The sequence below is a fragment of the Triticum aestivum genome, chromosome 2A (assembly GCF_018294505.1).
Source record: "Triticum aestivum cultivar Chinese Spring chromosome 2A, IWGSC CS RefSeq v2.1, whole genome shotgun sequence".
NCBI lineage: Eukaryota > Viridiplantae > Streptophyta > Magnoliopsida > Poales > Poaceae > Triticum > Triticum aestivum.
Window position 1 is genome coordinate 448,919,606 of NC_057797.1, and position 20,929 is coordinate 448,940,534.

Sequence of the window (20,929 nt, forward strand, 5' to 3'; positions counted from 1 at the left end):
CAAATTTCCCCCCATCTAAAATTTCGGACATATTGCGGGTTGGGGGTAGGACAGTCATGTCAGGTGTCCCAAATGTGGGCAGGATAGATTTCGGCCGAGCGCATGGGTAGGCGCCCACGGCGTATGAATTCTTCTCTGGCGTCTTGGTGAAGTTACAAACCTACCCCGGTTTAGACCTTTGGACATCGGGCCGATAGGCTACACGGGCCAGAGTCAGGACAGTAATTTCCTACCACCAAAACATTAGTCTCGCGCGGTTTCGGGTGACCAGAGGCCTATTTGGTGCTTCGTTCAATATTTGGGAGCAGAAGCATTAGGCCTCCTTTGGTTTGTAGGATTTTAGTAGGAATTCTATAGGATAGGATTTGCAAAGGAAAAATTCCTTTGAAGCCCTTTGGTTTGTAGGAATGGATTCCTATTCCTATGTAAGATAGGAATCAATCCTTCACGTTTTGGAGGAAAAAAAACATTAGCCTAGATTCAATGGAAAAATCCTATCCTATGCACCAAATGACATCTCTTTCTCTATAGGAATTGACATGCATGTCATCTCACTTCCTATGATTTTTCCTATTCCTATAAAATTCCTATCCTATGAACCAAAGAAGGCCTTAACATTTTCAGTTCTCTTGAATTGAACTTTCAGGATTTTTCAAACTTCACAAATCTTTACTCTTGAAAATCCTAAAGCTATGATTATTTTGGAATGGAGGGGGTACATTTGAATATACATTGTACATGAGTATATATTAAAAAATATGCAACTTACCTCAGTTCATGCATGGTTCCAGATATAATCTCCTTGGTTGCAAAAAAAAGTTTGATATGCGTATGAATATATATAGCATGTTCAAACTCAGAACAAAGATTGATGCCCCCTTTTACATCTGATTTACAAATGCCATTATCTCAGGTTCAAATAGATGAATGCACTTCTTATGAATTCGAATCTTCGAAACCCCCTTTATGTTGAATTCGACATGTATTCTATTTTGTAGCTAGCAATTTGGAATGTATCCATGCAAGTGACAAATGTATAAAGTGCTTCACACTAACAACATGGAGTGCACTAATTAATGTTTATATATGAATTGCAAAAGCATCCATTGCCTGTATTTCAAACCGCTCTCACTCTATGGATCGATAATATGAAATAAATACATGCACATGCTAGAATTCAATTGCAGTTGAAGAAAGAGCCTACTCCTGGTACTGTATATTAGTGATAGGGATGTGTACAAATTACACGTGAATACCATGCATTGTGCGTGTGTGTATACTATCGACGAACTAGCACCCAAGCTTGTATAACATACTAAGGGCCTAGGGTTACAAATCATATATAGTCAGCTTATCACTAGTGGGGATAGAGTCCTCCGTGACTTTGGTAGCTTCGTGTTGTACGCCGAGTCCTCCACATGGGTCTTCGTATAACACGTCTCGGTCCAACCTATATGTGGCGCAGGATGGAACCGACCCATGAGTCTTCATGTTGACCCACCACAACTAGAAATGATGTGCCCACCACACCACACACACAATCGGCCACTAAGAAAATAAGCATATACAATAGTACAATGGTATCTAGCTCACAATACGTCTCCATATTTTGTTGATGACACTGACGGACTTTGAATTTGATGCGTGCTCCGTATTTTGTTGACGACACTTACAGTCATTTTATTTGAAGCGAGAGCACGATATGCTCACTGGACTTCAGAATAAGCTCATCACGGTCACCACTTACATTTTGTCGTGCTAACCAACATGTGGTTGGATGGTTAGAGGACAGTGGTTTCTCGTGCCCACCAAGGTTAAAGTCCCGGTGCTCGCATTTATCTTGTGTTAATTTCAGTATTTTCCGGCGACGTACGTTCAGTGGGAGGGGACGTTCCACTCGACTACGAGGCACCTATGGTGACTTCGTAAAATCTCAAGATCATATATGCTGGCCCACCCTCTCGAAGGTGCTCATAGGGGTAGGGTTCGCGTGTGTGCGCTTATATCGGCGAGTGCTTGCGCGTATATATGAGCCCTTGCGTCTGTACCGTGTTAAACAAATACATATCATGATTATACGGTCACTGGCTCACCCGTACAACTCCATATTTTGTTGATGACACAATCAATTGACCAGTCAAACATTCCACGCGGCGCAACTAATGTTGCACCATCGGGGCGCGTAACCGTGGGGCCCACCTGTCAGCCCATATATGAAAGAAAGAAATGGTAGTTTGAGTCTGTACTGTGTTAATAAAATAGGAGTACATTTTAGGGTGATCATACGGTCACTGGCTCACCATACAGCTCCGTAATTTGTTGATAACACGACCAATTGACTAGTCAAACAGTCCGCATTCAGCAGTGCACATTACCATAGGGCCCACCCATCAGCGCGTATATGAAGGACAGAAATGGTAATAAATTAGTGGTCGGTGGGTATTCGAAGTCGTGAGACCTCTGGTTGGCAGTCACCGGCGGTTGGGGGGCGTTCATTGGGCGGTGGGGTGGGGATCCACAGAGAAAAAGCTCGGAGGGGGGGGCTAGAGGGATGGCCGGTGCGGCGGCGGACCGGCGGTGGGGAGTGGTTTTGGGGAGGGCGGGCCAGCCGCGGGCGGCGGGGGCTGACAGTTCGGCCGGTGGTGGCTGGCGGCTCAGGGGGGGTGGAGTTTGATGATAAACTGGAGGCCCTTGATTTCGTATCCAACTGCTGAAAAATCTAATGACCAGAGGTGAAAAAGTCAGTCGACTGACATGTAGCCTCACCTCGCACGTACACATGCACGCACGCAAGACACACACGCAAGACACGCACACATGTAGGCATGCAACACTGACACGTACACACGCACACATGCTAGCGTGCAACACTGACACGTACACATGCACTCACGAACACACGCACGTACGCACCCATGCATGCAACACTGAAACGTACCCTTGCACGTACACAACACTCGCACGCCTGCATGCACACAACACACGACGCAAGACACATGTTCAACCTATACGTCCATGCACCCTTTGTTAAGGACATGGATTGTTACAGGTATTAATCAATCTTATCTGTGATAAGCAGAACATTGATGTTTGCAGCGGTCTTTATGAATCACAACGTATCGAACGGGCTATCAACATAGTAGGCTTATCTACATGAAAAAGATGATGTCACACTCAATGAACAATCATCAGTTTATGAAATGCCCGCTTCTGACCGCCCTGGCCCACCAAAGGTTCCTCTGCTGTGCGCTGCCTGTGTTGGGTCACTAACATGCATGCCATGCACCCAAAGAGCCCACATGTCAGTGGAAGAACGGCGCGGTGTCCTAGGTCAGAGTTGAGGGCGCCACTCGCGGCACGCCCGGCTGAACACGCCTCCGTGCCGCATTCAAACGCCTCCATGAAACCCGCCCGTGTGGAAGCCGAGAAACCCACTCTGGACACACGTCTGTTCATGACTGGGCCGATCCCCTATCTCCTCCACCATATTTTCCACTCTTACAATGGCTTACGAAGAGTAGTTATTCCGCATCCAAGCCGGCTGGGTAGCCCGCCGGATATGAGATATGCAGCTCGCTGATCCACCTCCCTCCCCTCGCCCGACGGAGCTAGTTGCCGCCCCAAGCCGGCGTGCGGTTCAGCAACTCGCCGCTCCAGGCCAGCTCGACAAGGAGCGGCGCACGGACATCGTTGCTGCCGTCCATGCCGCCGCCTGGTACCGCGTCTCCCATTTCTGTGGCCGAGACTCCCATGCCGGCGGCCGCGCCATGCAAGCAGCGACAGAAGCCGGGTGCACGGAGAGCGACGAGTCAGTGGCCAGCGCCTCCGCGTCCATCGCCATCATCGAGGAGAAGTAGAACACGGGAGGCCGCCGCTGCTTGGGTCCCATGAAGGCCACCGCGGAGGCGACGCCGGCGTACACAGCAGGTGTCTTGCCGGATCCCTTTTTTGCGAGGACATTCGTCGACCCCACATGGGCTCCACGGAAGAGGGGAATGTTAGGATGAACTTGAGCCGGTGCCGGCCATGGCGAAGTAGTGGCCGGTGATGAACTCGAACCGGTGCCGGCCACCATCATCTTCGGCACCAGCCAATGATATCAGTTGGGCAGTGGGGAAGCAAGCCGTCCTTTGCGCTGAAGCATATACCTCCGAGGCTCCCAGCAGTCAGGTGATCATGCTACCGGACATGAGGAACACAAATCGATCGGTGGGCGACCATTTAGGCCAGGTATGTCAGGACCCCGATTCCAAATCACATCGATCTAGCCGGTAACACCTCATATCACATTATGGCCTCATGCACGGTATCCCACGGGTGTCGCCTTACCATGGACCGGGACCGTTTGCGCCTTTTGGCTCACGTATATGATAGTGTCGTTAGCATCCATATGACAGAGAACCCGAGCCGACATTGCTAGTCATGAACCCAAAGCGGCACAGACCTATGGAGACAGGCATACATGAATCACATCGAGCATGTTGGTCATCAGCAAGTGAATCCGGGCTGTAGCACTGGGCTAACAGGACTCCGGGGAACCCGGGCTGTAGCAGGCTAGGCAGGACTCCGGATGTCACTGCATGACATTTCCCCGAAGGGACAGACATAGGAACAAAGTGAAACACATGCCGGCCAGTCAAGTGTCCTGAGCAGTAGTGCTGGGCTAGCACGACTCTGGTGAACCGGGCTGTAGCGGACTACTATAGCTCAAGGAACACTAGACTACATTTCCCCATAAGAAAGGCTACCAAGGATAAACAACTAGATTGTCGGATCCCACTCATACCAAGCATTTCAATCATACACACAATATGCCCGATATGAGTACATACAACATGGCATCACAACAAAACTCTACAACTCAAGTACTTTATTTAAAGGTTCCAGAGAGCCATACATAACATGTTCATATAGGTAGGGGTCACATGACCCGACACTCAAGTCATACAAGCATACAAGCACAAGCAGAAGTAAATAGTCTGAGTACAGACACTAGAAAGCAAGAAGGCTTCCGAAGCCTGTCTATCTACATAGGGCCCTCCATGGCCAGGATCACCACCAGGGTGGCTAGTCACTCGTCGACATCAAGGTCTACGTAGAACCCATCGGAGGGGCCGGTGTTGTTGTCTGAAAAAAGTAATTAAGCAAACATGAGTACAAAGGTACTCAGCAAGTCTTACAACAGAACCTACTATACATGCTCATTCTCAATAAGGTGGTGGGGTTATTGCAGCAATCCAGCTTTGACTCTTGGCTAGGCTATCCTACGGAACTCCACTAGTAAAATAGTTTTCGCACACGAGTCCACTACTCACCAACACAATACTCCACCGGGGATCCTCCCTCGTCATCCTACGAGAGGGCCATCCTCGGTACTCACACTTATATTGAGTCTTTTAGTAGTAACCATTAACTTGTCTATGAACTGTATAGGCAACCAAGTAGTCCTTTATCGCGGACGCGGCTATTAGAATAATTTATACCCTGCAGGGGTGTACTTCGTCACACATGTTTCCGCCACTTAGCGTCTGCACACGACATGTGCTCGGCAGACTTCAAGCGAAAACCAACATGGGTGTAGACCACGACCTGACTAACCGCACAAGTCTCTATTCCAGGTTTATCGCCTATTCAGGTGTCCTCAACGGCCCCAAACAATGTGTATAGGGTCCCGAGACGCCAAACGGGCGCCCGGCATACCCGGCCACAGTGTATCTACCGCATCATAGCCCACCCCTAGGGTCAGCGCTACGCACGGCCGCCAACACATAACCTACAAACACCAGAAACTAGTTGCAACTCCTGGACAGAGGGTGAGAGAGGTCAGTAAGTCGAGCGGGGTCATATTTCAAGGCCCAATGTGTGGTAGTAGCTGAATCTTAAATCACGCATACAGATCTCAGTTCTTATGGACGGCCTCAATGAAACAACCCACCATGTACTCATACATGTCCTCTCATCAATTCCTTTACCAACACATGTTCAACACATCCCTCATATTACCTACATAATCATTTCACTCTAGCCCATCACCCAGATGAACCAGACCCGACACAACTCTAAGCATAGCAGGCATAGCAAGGTAGGAATCACATACATGGCTCAATCAACTCCTACACATGCTAGTGGGTTTCATCTAGTTACTATGGTAATGACAGGTCATGCAGAGGATAAGGGTTCAACTACCGTAGCACACAGCAGTTTGAATCGCATTGCCTTAATGCAGTAAACAAGAGCAGAAGCGAGAACATGGGTTTGTATCGGAATGATCAATGGGTTGCTTGCCTGTTGTAGTGGTAGTAGGGTACTGCCCTTCAGACGGATACTCGGGGTTATCCTCGGAGGCAGAACCTACCACGAAAGACACATCGAACATAATCAACACATGGAAATATGCAACAATATGATGCATGCTATGACATGGCAAATTGAATGTGTCTTGGCCTAATGCAAGCTAAAACAGAAAGGTATGAACCCATTTGAATCAAAGATTCAAATGATAGCTCATTTAACTTAGCCTTATTAGTGCATCATCTTATATTGCTTAAACAGCAAGGTTATCTTGTTTTGTCATGCATGAAACCATTACAGATGGATAGATTGAATTTTTCTGATCATTTTTCATATATAAAGCTTTGCATTTGGAGCTATGGTTGATTTTCTATGATTTTTAGAAGTTTTGGCTATTTTCTGGAATATCCTATTAAAGAATAAATCTAGTAATTGAATTAATGCGTCAGCATGACATAGGTGTGATGTCAGCGGGTCAACAGGGTCGGCCAGGTCAAACCTGACTGGTGGGCCCTGTCTGTTAGTGACTCAGCTAATTAACAGAATTAAATTAACACTAATTAGCTGTTAGTGGGGCCTGGGCCCACATGTCAGTGACTAAACTAATTAAAATTAGTTAAAACTAATCCTAAACTAATTAGCAGACCGCCCCCACCTATCATAGACTCAGGGGGGTCAACCTAGGCCCACACAGGGTCAAACAGGGTCAACTCACCGGCATCTAGCCGCCGGCGAGGCCAGACGCGGCGGAGCGGCGCGGGATTTGCACTCCGGCGACCAAAAGGATGGCGGAGACTATCTACGTGATGCAGGAAGGAAGCCACGTCGAGTGGTGGTAGTGCGTGGAGCTGGGGTGGCCGCAAACATCGCCAGCGACGAGTTTGGCGGCAGCCGGAGCTCGGGTGAGGTCGAGCTAGTCGCTAGGGGGCACGGGGAGGCGCGTGGATTGGTGCGTTGAGCTCCTGGAGGTGCGGTAGGACTAGTGGACAGGGTGGCGCGGCCATTGGGTGGCCGGAGCCTCGTCGGCGACGAGCTCCACGGTGGTGCGTGCGGGTGATCTACATGCAGTCGTTACGGGGCTCGAGAGAGAGAGAACGGAGAGGGTGGGGAGGTGGCTGAGCTCATGGGGGTCTCGTCGAGGCAGTCGGAGAGGTCGGGGATGAGCTGATGCGGCGGGGGCGGAGAAAGGGATCTCCGATGGCCGAAGTTGAGGGCGAGCTCGGTGCAGCGTCTCCGCGGCGAGCGAGCGCTCGGGGCTCGACCCACTCGATGTAATCGACGATGGCGGAGTTCGTGGACACGATGACGTGGCGCGAGGACGACGGAGGGCACGGCTACAACGACGGTGCGGCGACAAGGGCGTCGGCCATGGTGGGTAACGACGAAGGAAGAGAGACAGGGGGATGGCGTGTCCAGGGGCTTCGGGGTGCGACGTGGAGGCGTCCAGGGCGCGGGCGGCAAGCAGGTGATGCCGTGGCGAGCTCGGGCACGCCGGCGTCACCTCCCTGCCTGCCTGGCGGAGAAGAAGGAGCTGGCTGGCGCGGGCCAGCACAGTGCTGGGCTGCCAGGTGGTCCGGCTTGTGAGTTAGCTGGGCTGCGCCAGGTAAGTTTCTCCTTTTTTTCTGTCTTCTTATTTATTCTATTATTTCTGTAGCTTCATGGCTTTATTAAAAATGCCAGGGCATTTCCATAAATCATAAAATTTATCATGGCTACTGCTTAGAATATATCCAACAGCAAACATTTTAGTTTATGATTATTTGAGCATTTAAAATATTTTATAGCATTTAAATGCCCAAATGCAAATACCATAAGGATTAATCCAATGGCCTTAGATGTCCTAGAAAATGTGCACCATTTTTGTCAAAGGTTTTAACCCAAAACAAAAAGGGTGGGCTTTTTACAAGGGCATTTCAGGTTCATTGAAAAAGTTTTTAGTAAACCCTAGTTGTTCCAGGGGGGTGCTGGGGGTTCTGTCTTCCCCATTTCAAATTTAAGAGGAATTTAAACATGATGCACACTCTAATGCTTGAACTAGCTAGGGTGTGACAACTCACCCCCACTCAAAAGAATCTCGTCCCGAGATTTAGGATCCTCCGGAAAGAAGGTGGGGTACTCGAGTCGAAGGCGATCCTCCCTTTCCCAAGTGGCTTCTTTCTCGGAATGGTGTGACCATTGAACCTTGAGAAACTTGATATTATGACGTCGAGTGGTACGCTCGGCTTGATCAAGGATACGAACGGGATATTCTCGATATGAGAGGTTATCTTGTAGATCAAGCGTTTCGTGGTCTACTCCACGGATAGGATCCGCGAAGCAACACCCGAGTTGAGAAACGTGGAAGACATCGTGAACTCTGGAAAGATGCGAAGGTAGTTCCAATTGGTAGGCCACTTCTCCTCGTTTGGCAAGAATGCGAAAGGATCCGATGTAGCGAGGAGCCAATTTGCCTTTGATACCGAAACGATGGGTTCCCTTTAACGGAGTAACTCGAAGGTAAGCCTTCTCGCCGACTTCAAAAGTCATGAGCTTATGTTTATGATCATATTGGCTCTTTTGACGAGATTGGGCTGTTTTCAATTTCTCACGAATAACGCGAACCTGCTCTTCTGCTTCCTGAATCATATCCGGGCCAAAGAGTTGTCTTTCCCCAGTTTCTGACCAGTTAAGAGGCGTTCGACATTTCCGTCTATAGAGAACTTCGAAAGGAGCCTTGCCCAAGCTGGCTTGATAACTATTGTTATAAGCAAACTCCGCGAATGGAAGGCAATGCTCCCAACCCATTCTGAATGAGATGATAGAATCTCGGAGCATATCTTCCAGAATTTAATTGACTCGCTCTACTTGACCACTTGATTGAGGATGGAAGGCGGTGCTAAAAGAGAGACGAGTTCCCATAGCATTTTGGAAACTTTCCCAAAATTGAGAGGTGAAGAGACTCCCACAGTCTGAGTTAATTTCCAATGGAACACCATGAAGAGACACTATTCAGGAGATGTATAAGTCGGCTAGCTGGCTAGCGGTGATACTCTCATGAACAAGTAGAAAGTGGGCTACTTTGGAAAGGCAGTCGATCACGACGAAGATGGCATTATTCCCTCTCTTGGTCCTGGGAAACCCAGTGATGAAATCCATACTGATTTTATCCCATTTCCACTCAGGAATAGCCAAAGGTTGAAGGGTGCCAGCAGGCCGTTGATGCTCTGCTTTTACACGACGACAGACGTTGCAGCTAGCAATGTATTGAGAAATTTCTCTCTTCATCCTAGTCCACCAAAACCTCTGGCGTAGGTCTTGATACATCTTGGTACTACCGGGATGAATGGTGAGAGGGGAGTCATGAGCTTCCTTGAGAATCAACTCGCGTAGATGTTGTTTCTTGGGAACCACCAAGCGGTTCTCGAAGAAGACAACACCTCGCTCATCCATGGAAAAACATTTAGCAACTCCGCTAGCAATGTTTTCCTTAATCCGGAATATGCCCTTATCACGCTTCTGGGCAGCTATGATTTGATCCATAAGGGTAGATTTCGCCACCAGGGTGGATAGAAAACCTCGAGGAACAATGTGAAGATTAAGCTTACGAAATTCCTCATGGAGAAGTGGTTGACTTTGTTGTAACATCAGGTTGTTACAATAGGACTTACAACTTAGTGCATCAGCCATGACATTGGCTTTGCCCGGGGTGTAAGTTATTCCTAAGTCGTAATCCGAGATCAACTCGACCCAACGTCTTTGCCTGAGATTCAAATCTGGTTGGGTGAAGATATATTTCAAACTTTGGTGATCGGTGAAGATTTCGCAACGATTACCGAGGAGGTAATGTCGCCATGTTTTAAGTGCATGGACTACAGCTGCAAGCTCTAGATCATGTGTGGGATAATTTTCCTCATGTGGGTGTAATTGCCGTGAAGCATAGGCAATTACCTGACGATCTTGCATGAGTATGCAACCTAGTCCTTGTCGCGAGGCGTCGCAATAGATAATAAAGTCCTTGGAGAAATCTGGTGGTACCAGTACGGGAGCAGATGTCAGGCGTCTTTTTAGTTCCTGAAAGCTGAACTCGCACTGTGGAGTCCACTTGAACTTTTTATCTTTCTTGAGGAGTTCAGTTAGAGGTTTAGCAACCTTGGAGAAATTCTCGACGAAGCAGCGGCAGTAGCTCGCTAAGCCAAGGAAGCTCCGAACTTGCTTGACCGTCTCAGGTGGAGTCCAATCAAGGATAGCTTGAACTCGCTCGGGATTGACAGCAATACCCTTACCAGAGATTACATGGCCTAGATAGGTCACTTCTAGCAACCAAAATTCACACTTGGAGAATTTGGCATAAAGGTGATGCTCTTGAAGTTTCATCAATACCAGCCTTAGATGTTCGGCATGTTCCTCTTCATTCTTGGAGTAGATGAGTATGTCATTGAGATAAACTACGAAGAATTTATCCAAATACTCCATGAAGACCGAGTTCATTAACCGGGAGAAGGTGGCTGGGGCATTGGTTAAACCGAAGGACATAACGGTGTACTCGTATTGGCCATAACAGGTAACAAAGGCCGTTTTGGGAATGTCCCCGTTTCTGATTTTGATTTGATGGTAGCCCAACCTCAAATCCATCTTGGAAAAGACTGAGGATCCAGCGAGCTAATCATACAGATCGTTGATCCTGGGAAGCGGATACTTGTTCTTGATGGTGACCAAGTTGACAGGTCGGTAATCTACAACCATTCAATCCGTTCCATCCTTCTTCTTGACAAAGAGGACGGGGCAAGCCCAAGGAGAGGAACTAGGACGGATTAAACCCTTTTTCAAGGACTCATTGAGTTGGTTCTTAAGCTCGGCTAGTTCTAAGGGTGCCATCTTGTAGGGTCTTCTAGAAATTGGAACGGTTCCTGGAACAAGGTCTATCACAAACTCGACATCCCTGTCAGGTGGAACACCTGGCAGTTCCTGTGGAAAGACATCCGGAAAGTCTCGGACTACCGGAACATCTTCAAGGTCTGGAAGGGGGTTGGCATTTAGGGAGTAAAGATGACACTTGGCCACTCGAGTTAAGACATTGACTGTCTTGCCCGATGGATGAGTAAGTTGAATGGTTCTAGTGGCACAATCAATCTTAGCGTAATGAGCTGACATCCATTCCATACCCAAGATGATGTTTATGTCCGAGGACTTGAGAGCTATTAAGGATGCAAGGAAGACAAGTCTATCGACAAGAATTTCGTTCCCATGGCTTACTCTAGAAGTTTGCCATCTAGATCCAGGGGTTTGAATTTCCATGGTAGAGGGCATGTCACAGAATGTCGTGTTATGCAGTCGAGCATAGTTCTCGGATATGAATGAATGAGATGCTCCAGTATCGAAAAGAATAGATGCCAGATGGCAATTAACAAGGAGCGTACCAAGGACGATGTTAGGATCCTCGTGAGCCTCCTCGGCTGAAACATAGTTGACATGGCCACGTGCAGTGGTGACCGGCTTGGCGTAGAATGTCTTTCCCGCTGGCTTACCACGGCCAACGGACTTTCCAGTCTGATTGGGGTTGTTCTAGGGACACTCTCGACTATAGTGACCCGACTCTCCACACTTGAAGCATGTCACCACATTGGGGCGTGGAGCAGTATTAGCAGCAGGGCCACCATAGGGCTTGGGCGGTGCAAACTGCTGGTTGGGATGAGGCGCCTCAAAGGATGGCCTCGGAATGAACCTGGGTGGCAGTGCCGTGCTTGGGATCCACAGCCGACACTTCTGAGCTCCAGAGCCGGATGAAGAGCCAAAATCACGTGAGTGCTTGCGTGAAGCATCATAGTCAGACTGGCCTGACTCAACACTGATGGCTTTATTGACCAACTTCTGAAAGGAGGTGCACTCGTGCAGACGAAGATTGCGGCGAAGCTCAGGGCTAAGTCCCTTGCGGAACCTTGCCTGCTTCTTAGCGTCGGTAGATACTTATTTAGGAGCATAACGTGCCAGATTCCCAAATTCATGACTATAAGCATCCACAGTCAGTCTTCCTTGGGTGAAATTGCAGAACTCCTCCCTCTTGCGATCTATGAGACCTTCCGGAATGTGATGCTCACGGAAAGCCTCACTGAATTCAACCCAAGTAGTGATTTGGCCGACCGGGCGCATAGCTTCAAAATTTTCCCACTAGAGGCTAGCAGGGCCTTCGAGATGGTAGGCAGCATAAGTAACCTTATCAGCTTCGGCTACGTTGGCAGAACGTAGCTTGTGGGTGATGCTGCGAAGCCAGTCATCCGCGTCGAGGGGCTCGGCGGAATGGTTAAACTTTGGTGGGTACAGCTTGATAAAGTCGTGATTGACACCAAGTCATTTCGCGGATGGCGTGGAGTGTTCTGCTCAATCCGCTCCAGTAAGCGGTTAGTCTCACGCTTGCTCCTTTCCGCCTCTAGCATCACTTCGGCCAGAGAAGGCGGGTGAGGAAGATTTTCACCCCTAGCTGCACTGGCTCCCCCCTGCTCCGGGGCAGCAGGGTTGCTGCGGGTGTTGACCATCCTAGGAGAAAACAAGACAACGGTTTAGGTAAGGATGGCTCAAACTTACCAAGGAAGTGCAGAATGTAATGGATAACACGGAATGCAGAGATGTTCATCCGTATGTCATGGTAATATAAAACTGCCATATATATACCAACGGTCATACACACCATACATAGTTTAGTACAAGCCCAGGCTACAGTACAACTATGATGAAAGACATTACATCTCATCGGAGGCATTCCAAGCTCCTATACATTATTTGTCTACACCTCCGGAGTTGATTACACACAAAGTCATATTCCACAAGTCACGCAGGACAGTGGAGATACAACTATTACAATACTAGTGATACTACTACTAACTCAGACAGCTTCGTAGTAGTCCTCATAGAAGTCACCTCCATAGCCTGGAAGTTCAACGTGATCATCCGAGAACAGACGGTCCTGAGGAGCTTGTGGACCAAAGGGGCTAGGATGAGGTCTTGGACCAACAAACGGTGGCCTGCAGGGACCACGGGGTGGGGTGATGCCTCCCACATCACGCCAATCCACCATGTCTAGCAGAGCAGATCTCACAGGATACAGATCCCTTGTATCCATACATCCAGCTTGCACCGCAGGTGCAAACCGAGTCAATGTGGCCCAATGATCAGCACGGGTGTTGAAAAGCTCCAGCCTCAAGGCCCGATTCTCTCGGTCTTTATGCTCGAGCATCTCGGCAGTGGTACGAGTTAGTGAGTCCTCCTGAGTGGAGTCAGCATAGATAGCCTGGAGATACCCTTGCGCTCTCGGAAGTGAAGCTGGCATGTAATGGAAGTCGGTGTTCCGAAGCAGGCCAGTCCTGACTCGCATGATGGTCATCATGGAATAGGCAGCATCCTGCACAGCCATCTCAACAGTAACCCCGAGTCCATAGGAACAGTGAAGGGGCTCGGTAGATCCATGATAAGAAGGAAATATCCTGACGGTGCAGAAATATTGGCTTTGATTAAAGTCTCGGAATTGCTCTTCGATGGTGTATTCGGGATACCAACGGTAACCCATCTCGATCATTACCCGGACTAACATAGCAGTATGACCGGGCACGTCGAGGCACCGGGTCAGGCGAACCACTTGGTTTTGAGCACGGTTGTCCATCTGAAAGCACAACCACAATGCAAAGACATTAGAATTTCTAGGGAAAATTGGACAACATAACAGCTGTAAATGCTCAGAAAAAGATTTGAGACATCCACAACAGTTTGCAATACCACTCAACAACAACATATCAAGGTTCTGATTCAACTGGCAACATACTAAAGGTAGTAGAAATGGTACTGAGGCTTGTAACAACAATCCTATAAGCTACTACGGATTAGTAACACGTGAACCTGACAGAGGGAGAGAGCCTAGTCCTTAACCCACATTGAATGAGAAGAGAATGACTCAGATCAGAGGGCATTAGGTAAAGGAGTAAAAGAGCCTTATGTTTCCTCCCACAATCAATTCCCCTACATATAACTAAAGCATTTCTAGACTCGACATCGACCAGTTTGGCTCAACGAACCTAAAGGAAGTACGGCTCTGATGCCAACGCTGTCAGGACCCCGATTCCAAATCACATCGATCTAGCCGGTAACACCTCATATCACATTGAGGCCTCACGCACGGTATCCCATGGGTGTCGCCTTACCATGGCCCGGGACCGTTTGCGCCTTTTGGCTAACGCATATGATAGTGTCGCTAGCATCCATATGACAGAGAACCCGGGCCGACATGGCTAGTCATGAACCCAAAGCGGCACAGACCTATGTAGATAGGCATACATGAATCATATCGAGCATGTCGGTCATCAGCAAGTGAATCCGGGCTGTAGCACTCGGCTAACAGGACTCCGGGGAACCCGGGCTATAGCAGGCTAGGCAGGACTCCGGATGTCACCGCATGACATTTCCCCGAAGGGACAGACATAGGAACGAAGTGAAACACATGCCGGCCAGTCAAGTGTCCTGAGCAGTAGTGCTGAGCTAGCACGACTCCGGTGAACCAGGCTGTAGTGGACTACTATAGCTCAAGGAACACTAGGCTACATTTCCCCATAAGAAAGGCTACCAAGGATAAACAACTAGATTGTCGGATCCCACTCATACCAAGCATTTCAATCATACACACAATATGCCCGATATGAGTACATACAACATGGCATCACAACAAAACTCTACAACTCAAGTACTTTATTTAAAGGCTCCAGAGAGCCATACATAACAAGTTCATACAGGTAGGGGTCACATGACCCGACACTCAAGTCATACAAGCATACAAGCCCAAGCGGAAGTAAATAGTCCGAGTACAGACACTTGAAAGCAAGAAGGCTTCCGAAGCCGGTCTATCTACATAGGGCCCTCCATGGCCAGGATCACCACCTGGGTGGCTAGTCACTCGTCGACATCAAGGTCTACGTAGAACCCATCGGAGGGGGCGGTGTTGTCATCTGAAAACAGTAATTAAGCAAACATGAGTACAAAGGTACTCAGCAAGTCTTACAACAGAACCTACTATACATGCTCATTCTCAAGAAGGTGGTGGGGTTATTGCAGCAAGCCAGCTTTGACTCTTGGCTAGGCTATCCTACGGAACTCCACTAGTAAAATAGTTTTCGCACACGAGTCCACTACTCACCAACACAATACTCCACCGAGGATCCTCCCTCGTCATCCTACGAGAGGGCCATCCTCGGTACTCACACTTATATTGAGTCTTTTGGTAGTAACCATTAACTTGTCTATGAACTGTATAGGCAACCAAGTAGTCCTTTACCGCAGACGCGACTATTCGAATAGTTTATACCCTGCAGGGGTGTACTTCGTCACACATGTTTCCACCACTTAGCGTCTGCACATGACATGTGCTCGGCAGACTTCAAGCGAAAACCGACGTGGGTGTAGACCACGACCTGACTAACCGCACAAGTCTCTAGTCTAGGTTTATCACCTATTCAGGTTCCATCCGCAAGGAAATCCGGCCGGGGTGTCCTCAACGGCCCCAAACGATGTGTACAGGGTCCCGAGACGCCAAACGGGTGCCTGGCATACCCGGCCACAGTGTATCTACCGCATCATAGCCCACCCCTAGGGTCAGCGCTACGCACGGCCACCAACACATAACCTACAAACACCAGAAACTAGTTGCAACTCCTGGACAGAGGGCGTGAGAGGTCAGTAAGTCGAGCGGTGTCATATTTCAGGGCCCAATGTGTGGTAGTAGCCGAATCTTAAATCATGCATACAGATCTCAGTTCTTATGGACGGCCTCAATGAAACAACCCACCATGTACTCCTACATGGCCTCTCATTGATACCTTTACCAACACATGTTCAACACATCCCTCATATTACCGACATAATCATTTCACTCTAGCCCATCACCTAGATGAACCAGACCTGACACAACTCTAAGCATAGCAGGCATAGCAAGGTAGGAATCACATACATGGCTCAATCAACTCCTACACATGCTAGTGGGTTTCATCTAGTTACTGTGGCAATGACAGGTCATTCAGAGGATAAGGGTTCAACTACTATAGCACACAGCAGTTTGAATCGCGTTGTCTTAATGCAGTAAACAAGAGAAGAAGCGAGAATATGGGTTTGTATAGGAATGATCAATGGGTTGCTTGCCTGTTGTAGTGGTAGTAGGGTACTGCCCTTCAGACAGATACTCGGGGTTATCCTCGGAGGCAGAACCTACCACGAAAGACACATCGAACATAATCAACACATGGCAATATGCAACAATATGATGCATGCTATGACATGGCAAATTGAATGTGTCTTGGCCTAATGCAAGCTAAAACAGAAAGGTATGAACCCATTTGAATCAAAGATTCAAATGATAGCTCATTTAACTTAGCCTTATTAGTGCATCATCTTATATTTCTTAAACAGCAAGGTTATCTTGTTTTGTCATGCATGACACCATTACAGATGGATATATTGAATTTTTCTGATCATTTTTCATATATAAATCTTTGCATTTGGAGCTATGGTTGATTTTCTATGATTTTTAGAAGTTTTGGCTATTTTCTGGAATTTCTTATTAAAGAATAAATCCAGTAATTGAATTAATGCGCCAGCATGACATAGGTGTGACGTCAGCGGGCCAACTGGGTCGGCCAGGTCAAACCTGACTGGTGGGCCCTGTCTGTCAGTGACTCAGCTAATTAATAGAATTAAATTAACACTAATTAGCTGTTAGTGGGGCCTGGGCCAACATGTCAGTGACTAAACTAATTAAAATTAGTTAAAACTAATCCTAAACTAATTAGCAGACTGGCCCCACCTGTCATAGACACAGGGGGGTCAACCTAGGCCCACACAGGGTCAAACAGGGTCAACTCCCTGGCGTCTAGCCGCCGGCGAGGCTAGACGCGACGGAGCAGCGCAGGATTTGCACTCCGGTGACCAAAAGGACGGAGGAGACTATCTACGTGATGCAGGGAGGAAGCCGTGTCGAGTGGTGGTAGCGCATGGAGCTGGGGTGGTCGCAAACGTCGCCGGCGACGAGTTTGGCGGCGGCCGGAGCTCGGGTGAGGTCGAGCTAGTCGCTAGGGGGCACGGGGAGGCGCGTGGATTGGTGCGTTGAGCTCCTGGAGGTGCGGTAGGACTAGTGGACAGGGTGGCGCGGCCATTGGGTGGCCGGAGCCTCGTCGGCGACGAGCTCCGCGACGGTGCGTGCGGGTGATCTACATGCAGTCGCTACGGGGCTCGAGAGAGAGAGAACGGAGAGGGTGGGGAGGTGGCTGAGCTCATGGGGGTCTCGTCGACGCAGTCGGAGAGGTTGGGGATGAGCTGATGTGGCGGGGGCAGTGAAAGGGATCTCCGGTGGCCGGAATTGAGGGCGAGCTCGGTGCAGCGTCTCCGGGGTGAGCGAGCGCTCGGGGCTCGACCCACTCGATGTAATCGACGACGGCGGAGTTCGTGGACATGATGACGTGGCGCGAGGACGGCGGAGGGCATGGCTACGACGACGGTGTGGCGACAGGGGCGTCGGCCCTGGTGGGGAACGGCGAAGGGAGAGAGACAGGGGGATGGCATGTCCAGGGGCTTCGGGGTGCGACGTGGAGGCGTCCAGGCGTCCAGGGCGCGGGCAGCAAGCAGGTGACGCCATGGCGAGCTCGGGCACACCGGCGTCACCTCCCTGCCTGCCTGGCGGGGAATAAGCAGCTGGCTGGCGTGGGCCAGCATAGTGCTGGGCCGCCAGGTGGGCCGGCTGGTGAGTTAGCTGGGCTGCACCAGGTAAGTTTCTCTCTCTCTCTCTCTCTTTTTCTGTTTTCTTATTTATTCTATTATTTCTGTAGCTTCATGGCTTTATTAAAAATGCCAGGGCATTTCCATAAATCATAAAATTAATCATGGCTACTGCTTAGAATATATCCAACAGCAAACATTTTAGTTTATGATTATTTGAGCATTTAAAATATTTTATAGCATTTAAATGCCCAAATGCAAATACCATAAGGATTAATCTAATGACCTTAGATGTCCTAGAAAAATGTGCACCATTTTTGTCAAAGGTTTTAACCCAAAACAAAAAGGGTGGGCTTTTGACAAGGGCATTTCAGGTTCATTGATTTTTTTAGTAAACCCTAGTTGTTCCAGGGGGGTGCTGGGTGTTCTGTCTTCCCCATTTAAAATTTAAGAGGAGTTTAAACATGATGCACACTCTAATGCTTGAACTAGCTAGGGTGTGACAAGGTATTATATACATGTGCTGTCTAGAACTAGCACCGCGTAGTTCATTTGAATGTAATGAAATCCATCATGTTTGTATGAAAATCCTGTATTTTATATGATTTTCATCGTTGTTTATATGAAATATCAGTTTGTCTATGTGTTTGCGTGAATTTCGTCCGGTTGGTTGAGTTGCTGTCATAATGTGTGCGGCTACGGTTGGATGGCGTAATTTGCGGGTCGCCGGTCGGTCTGCGGGCGGCTCGGGCGGCGCTGTGGGACAAAAAAACACAGCTCGTGTGAGCTCGTCTCCAACGTGCGCGCTGGAGGATGCATGACAGCATGAGCACCCGAGCCATTCCTCGTTCATTGGTGGCAAAGGCACCGGTGGACAAAAGGGTCGCCAATATTTTGGCTACCCTGGGCAAGATCCAAACAGCCTCTCCCAATAGATTCAAATCCCTCGTTAGCTGTGGAATTTTGCCATGTGTTGTTTTCATGGACTAGCAAGATGCCCGTGCATTGCACACATCAAGATGCATTTTTTTACAAACTCCCGCATGCATGCAAGGGATAATTAATGTCCTCCTTTGCTAGTACCACGAGGCAAACACCATTAATATTGCATCAATTAGTGTTAGTGGCCTTGTATATCTGCAAATTGTAATTTTGATAGTGGCCCTTGTATATAAAAATGGAGGGAGAAAGATGAGAGATAAGGTGAGGAGGAGTGGGGCGTGGTGGTGACTGGTGGCTGGGCTGGGCGGAGGCATGGGGATGGACGGCTCATTATGTCTAGGTTTGTATCTCTCTCACACACACCCACGTAGGTGGGGGACGTGCACGAAGAGAGGAGGTGCACACACAGCGCGCGTACTCCCGTCTCTTTCCCAACCACACCCGCGAGGGTACACGGTGGAGCTCATTTCTGTACGAAAAAGGCAGCCCACGTGGTAATTTGGCACGTGTACTGGTTGTCCACTTGGTGGAGGGAGGATCGTCTACCACGGGTGAACAAACAAATTGCGACTTGACGCGTTATGTTAAATTAAAAAAAGAGGCAAACCATGTGGGGCCTACCTTAGAGGCAAGGCTCTATACACTGGAGTACTTTTGATGTGTCCCATCAACTCGCAGAACGAGGAGAAGCTTGCTTAGTACGCCGTCTCCCCCGCCCACAGGCGCGGCGGCTCGCAGGATGAGGTGAAGCTTGCTTACTATGCCTTACGCCCGCTCCCTCGCCCACGCGCGCGGTGGCTCGCATCACGAGGAGAAAATTTTACTACTCCCTTCGTTTACTCCTCGTCCCTACTACGTATTTTGGTTAGTACTCCCTCCATTTACTTATACAAGGACACTATAAAAAACATTTTGCATCTATACAAGTCCACAAATAGTAATCGAGACAAAAGTTACTACTCCCTCCTTTCCAGTTTATGGCTCAATTTCAAAATCTATCCAACCAAGGTAGACGGTGAGTGGTCGAATTAATTTCGTATTTTGCACAAGTAATTAGTACGCTCGTTTTTCTCAAGAAGTTATGTTTACCGAGGCATTAATTAGAATGAATACATGAATGACCACTAAATTTCCATGAACTTGTACATGCATTGGTTAGTTTCCTCTTGACACTGCTTGCGTCGGGTGATCTAATGCACCTCGAAATCCAACATGTAATGGTACTACTACTAGTATAGTAGAATTGAGACTTATCAAACGGAAAAGCGAATGTTTTTTAGATGAGCCCTATAAACCCTAGTGGGTACGTACTCCGTAAAAACAGATTTTTCCAAAACTAAGTCACTCCCTTTCATGAATTCTGTAGTATACTCCTCCGTCGACGCTCCCTTTCATGAATTCTGTACTTCCTGTCGCCGACATGTGGGACATATAGCAACCGGGTCGACGTGTCAAGCACCAAATAACAGTGCAAAACAGCAGGGGGACGCACCCCACTCGTACCAGCCCAGTAGTAGTAATGAGCAATGAGATGTCAAATCACAATGCCGCACTTTCCCAGATGGACGAAGCAACCAATATTTCACACTTTGGTTCGCCATCATCTCAAACCATGTACTAGTATTGCTTTTGCCTCAAGAGGGACACGCGCATCGCCTTGGTACATCATGACACGTGGGACCGCATGACAGGCCATGCTCCCCCGCTGATCGCTCGGTAAAATCACCTCATTTTTACTATACTTCCTCCGTATCGGTTTACTACTACATGGCATGCATGTCGTTCTAGGTTGAGAATTTAACTGGCTATATATGTGCTGAACAGTACTCTAGCCTTTTAAAAATGTATACTTTTGTATAGTAGTACTATCGATGGATTGCGCCATGGAGCAAAAATTGAAATTAAAAAAAGGTGGTACATATAGAGAGCGCTCGTTGCCAAATTATGCATATTGTACTATTAAAAAGGCTAGTCACAA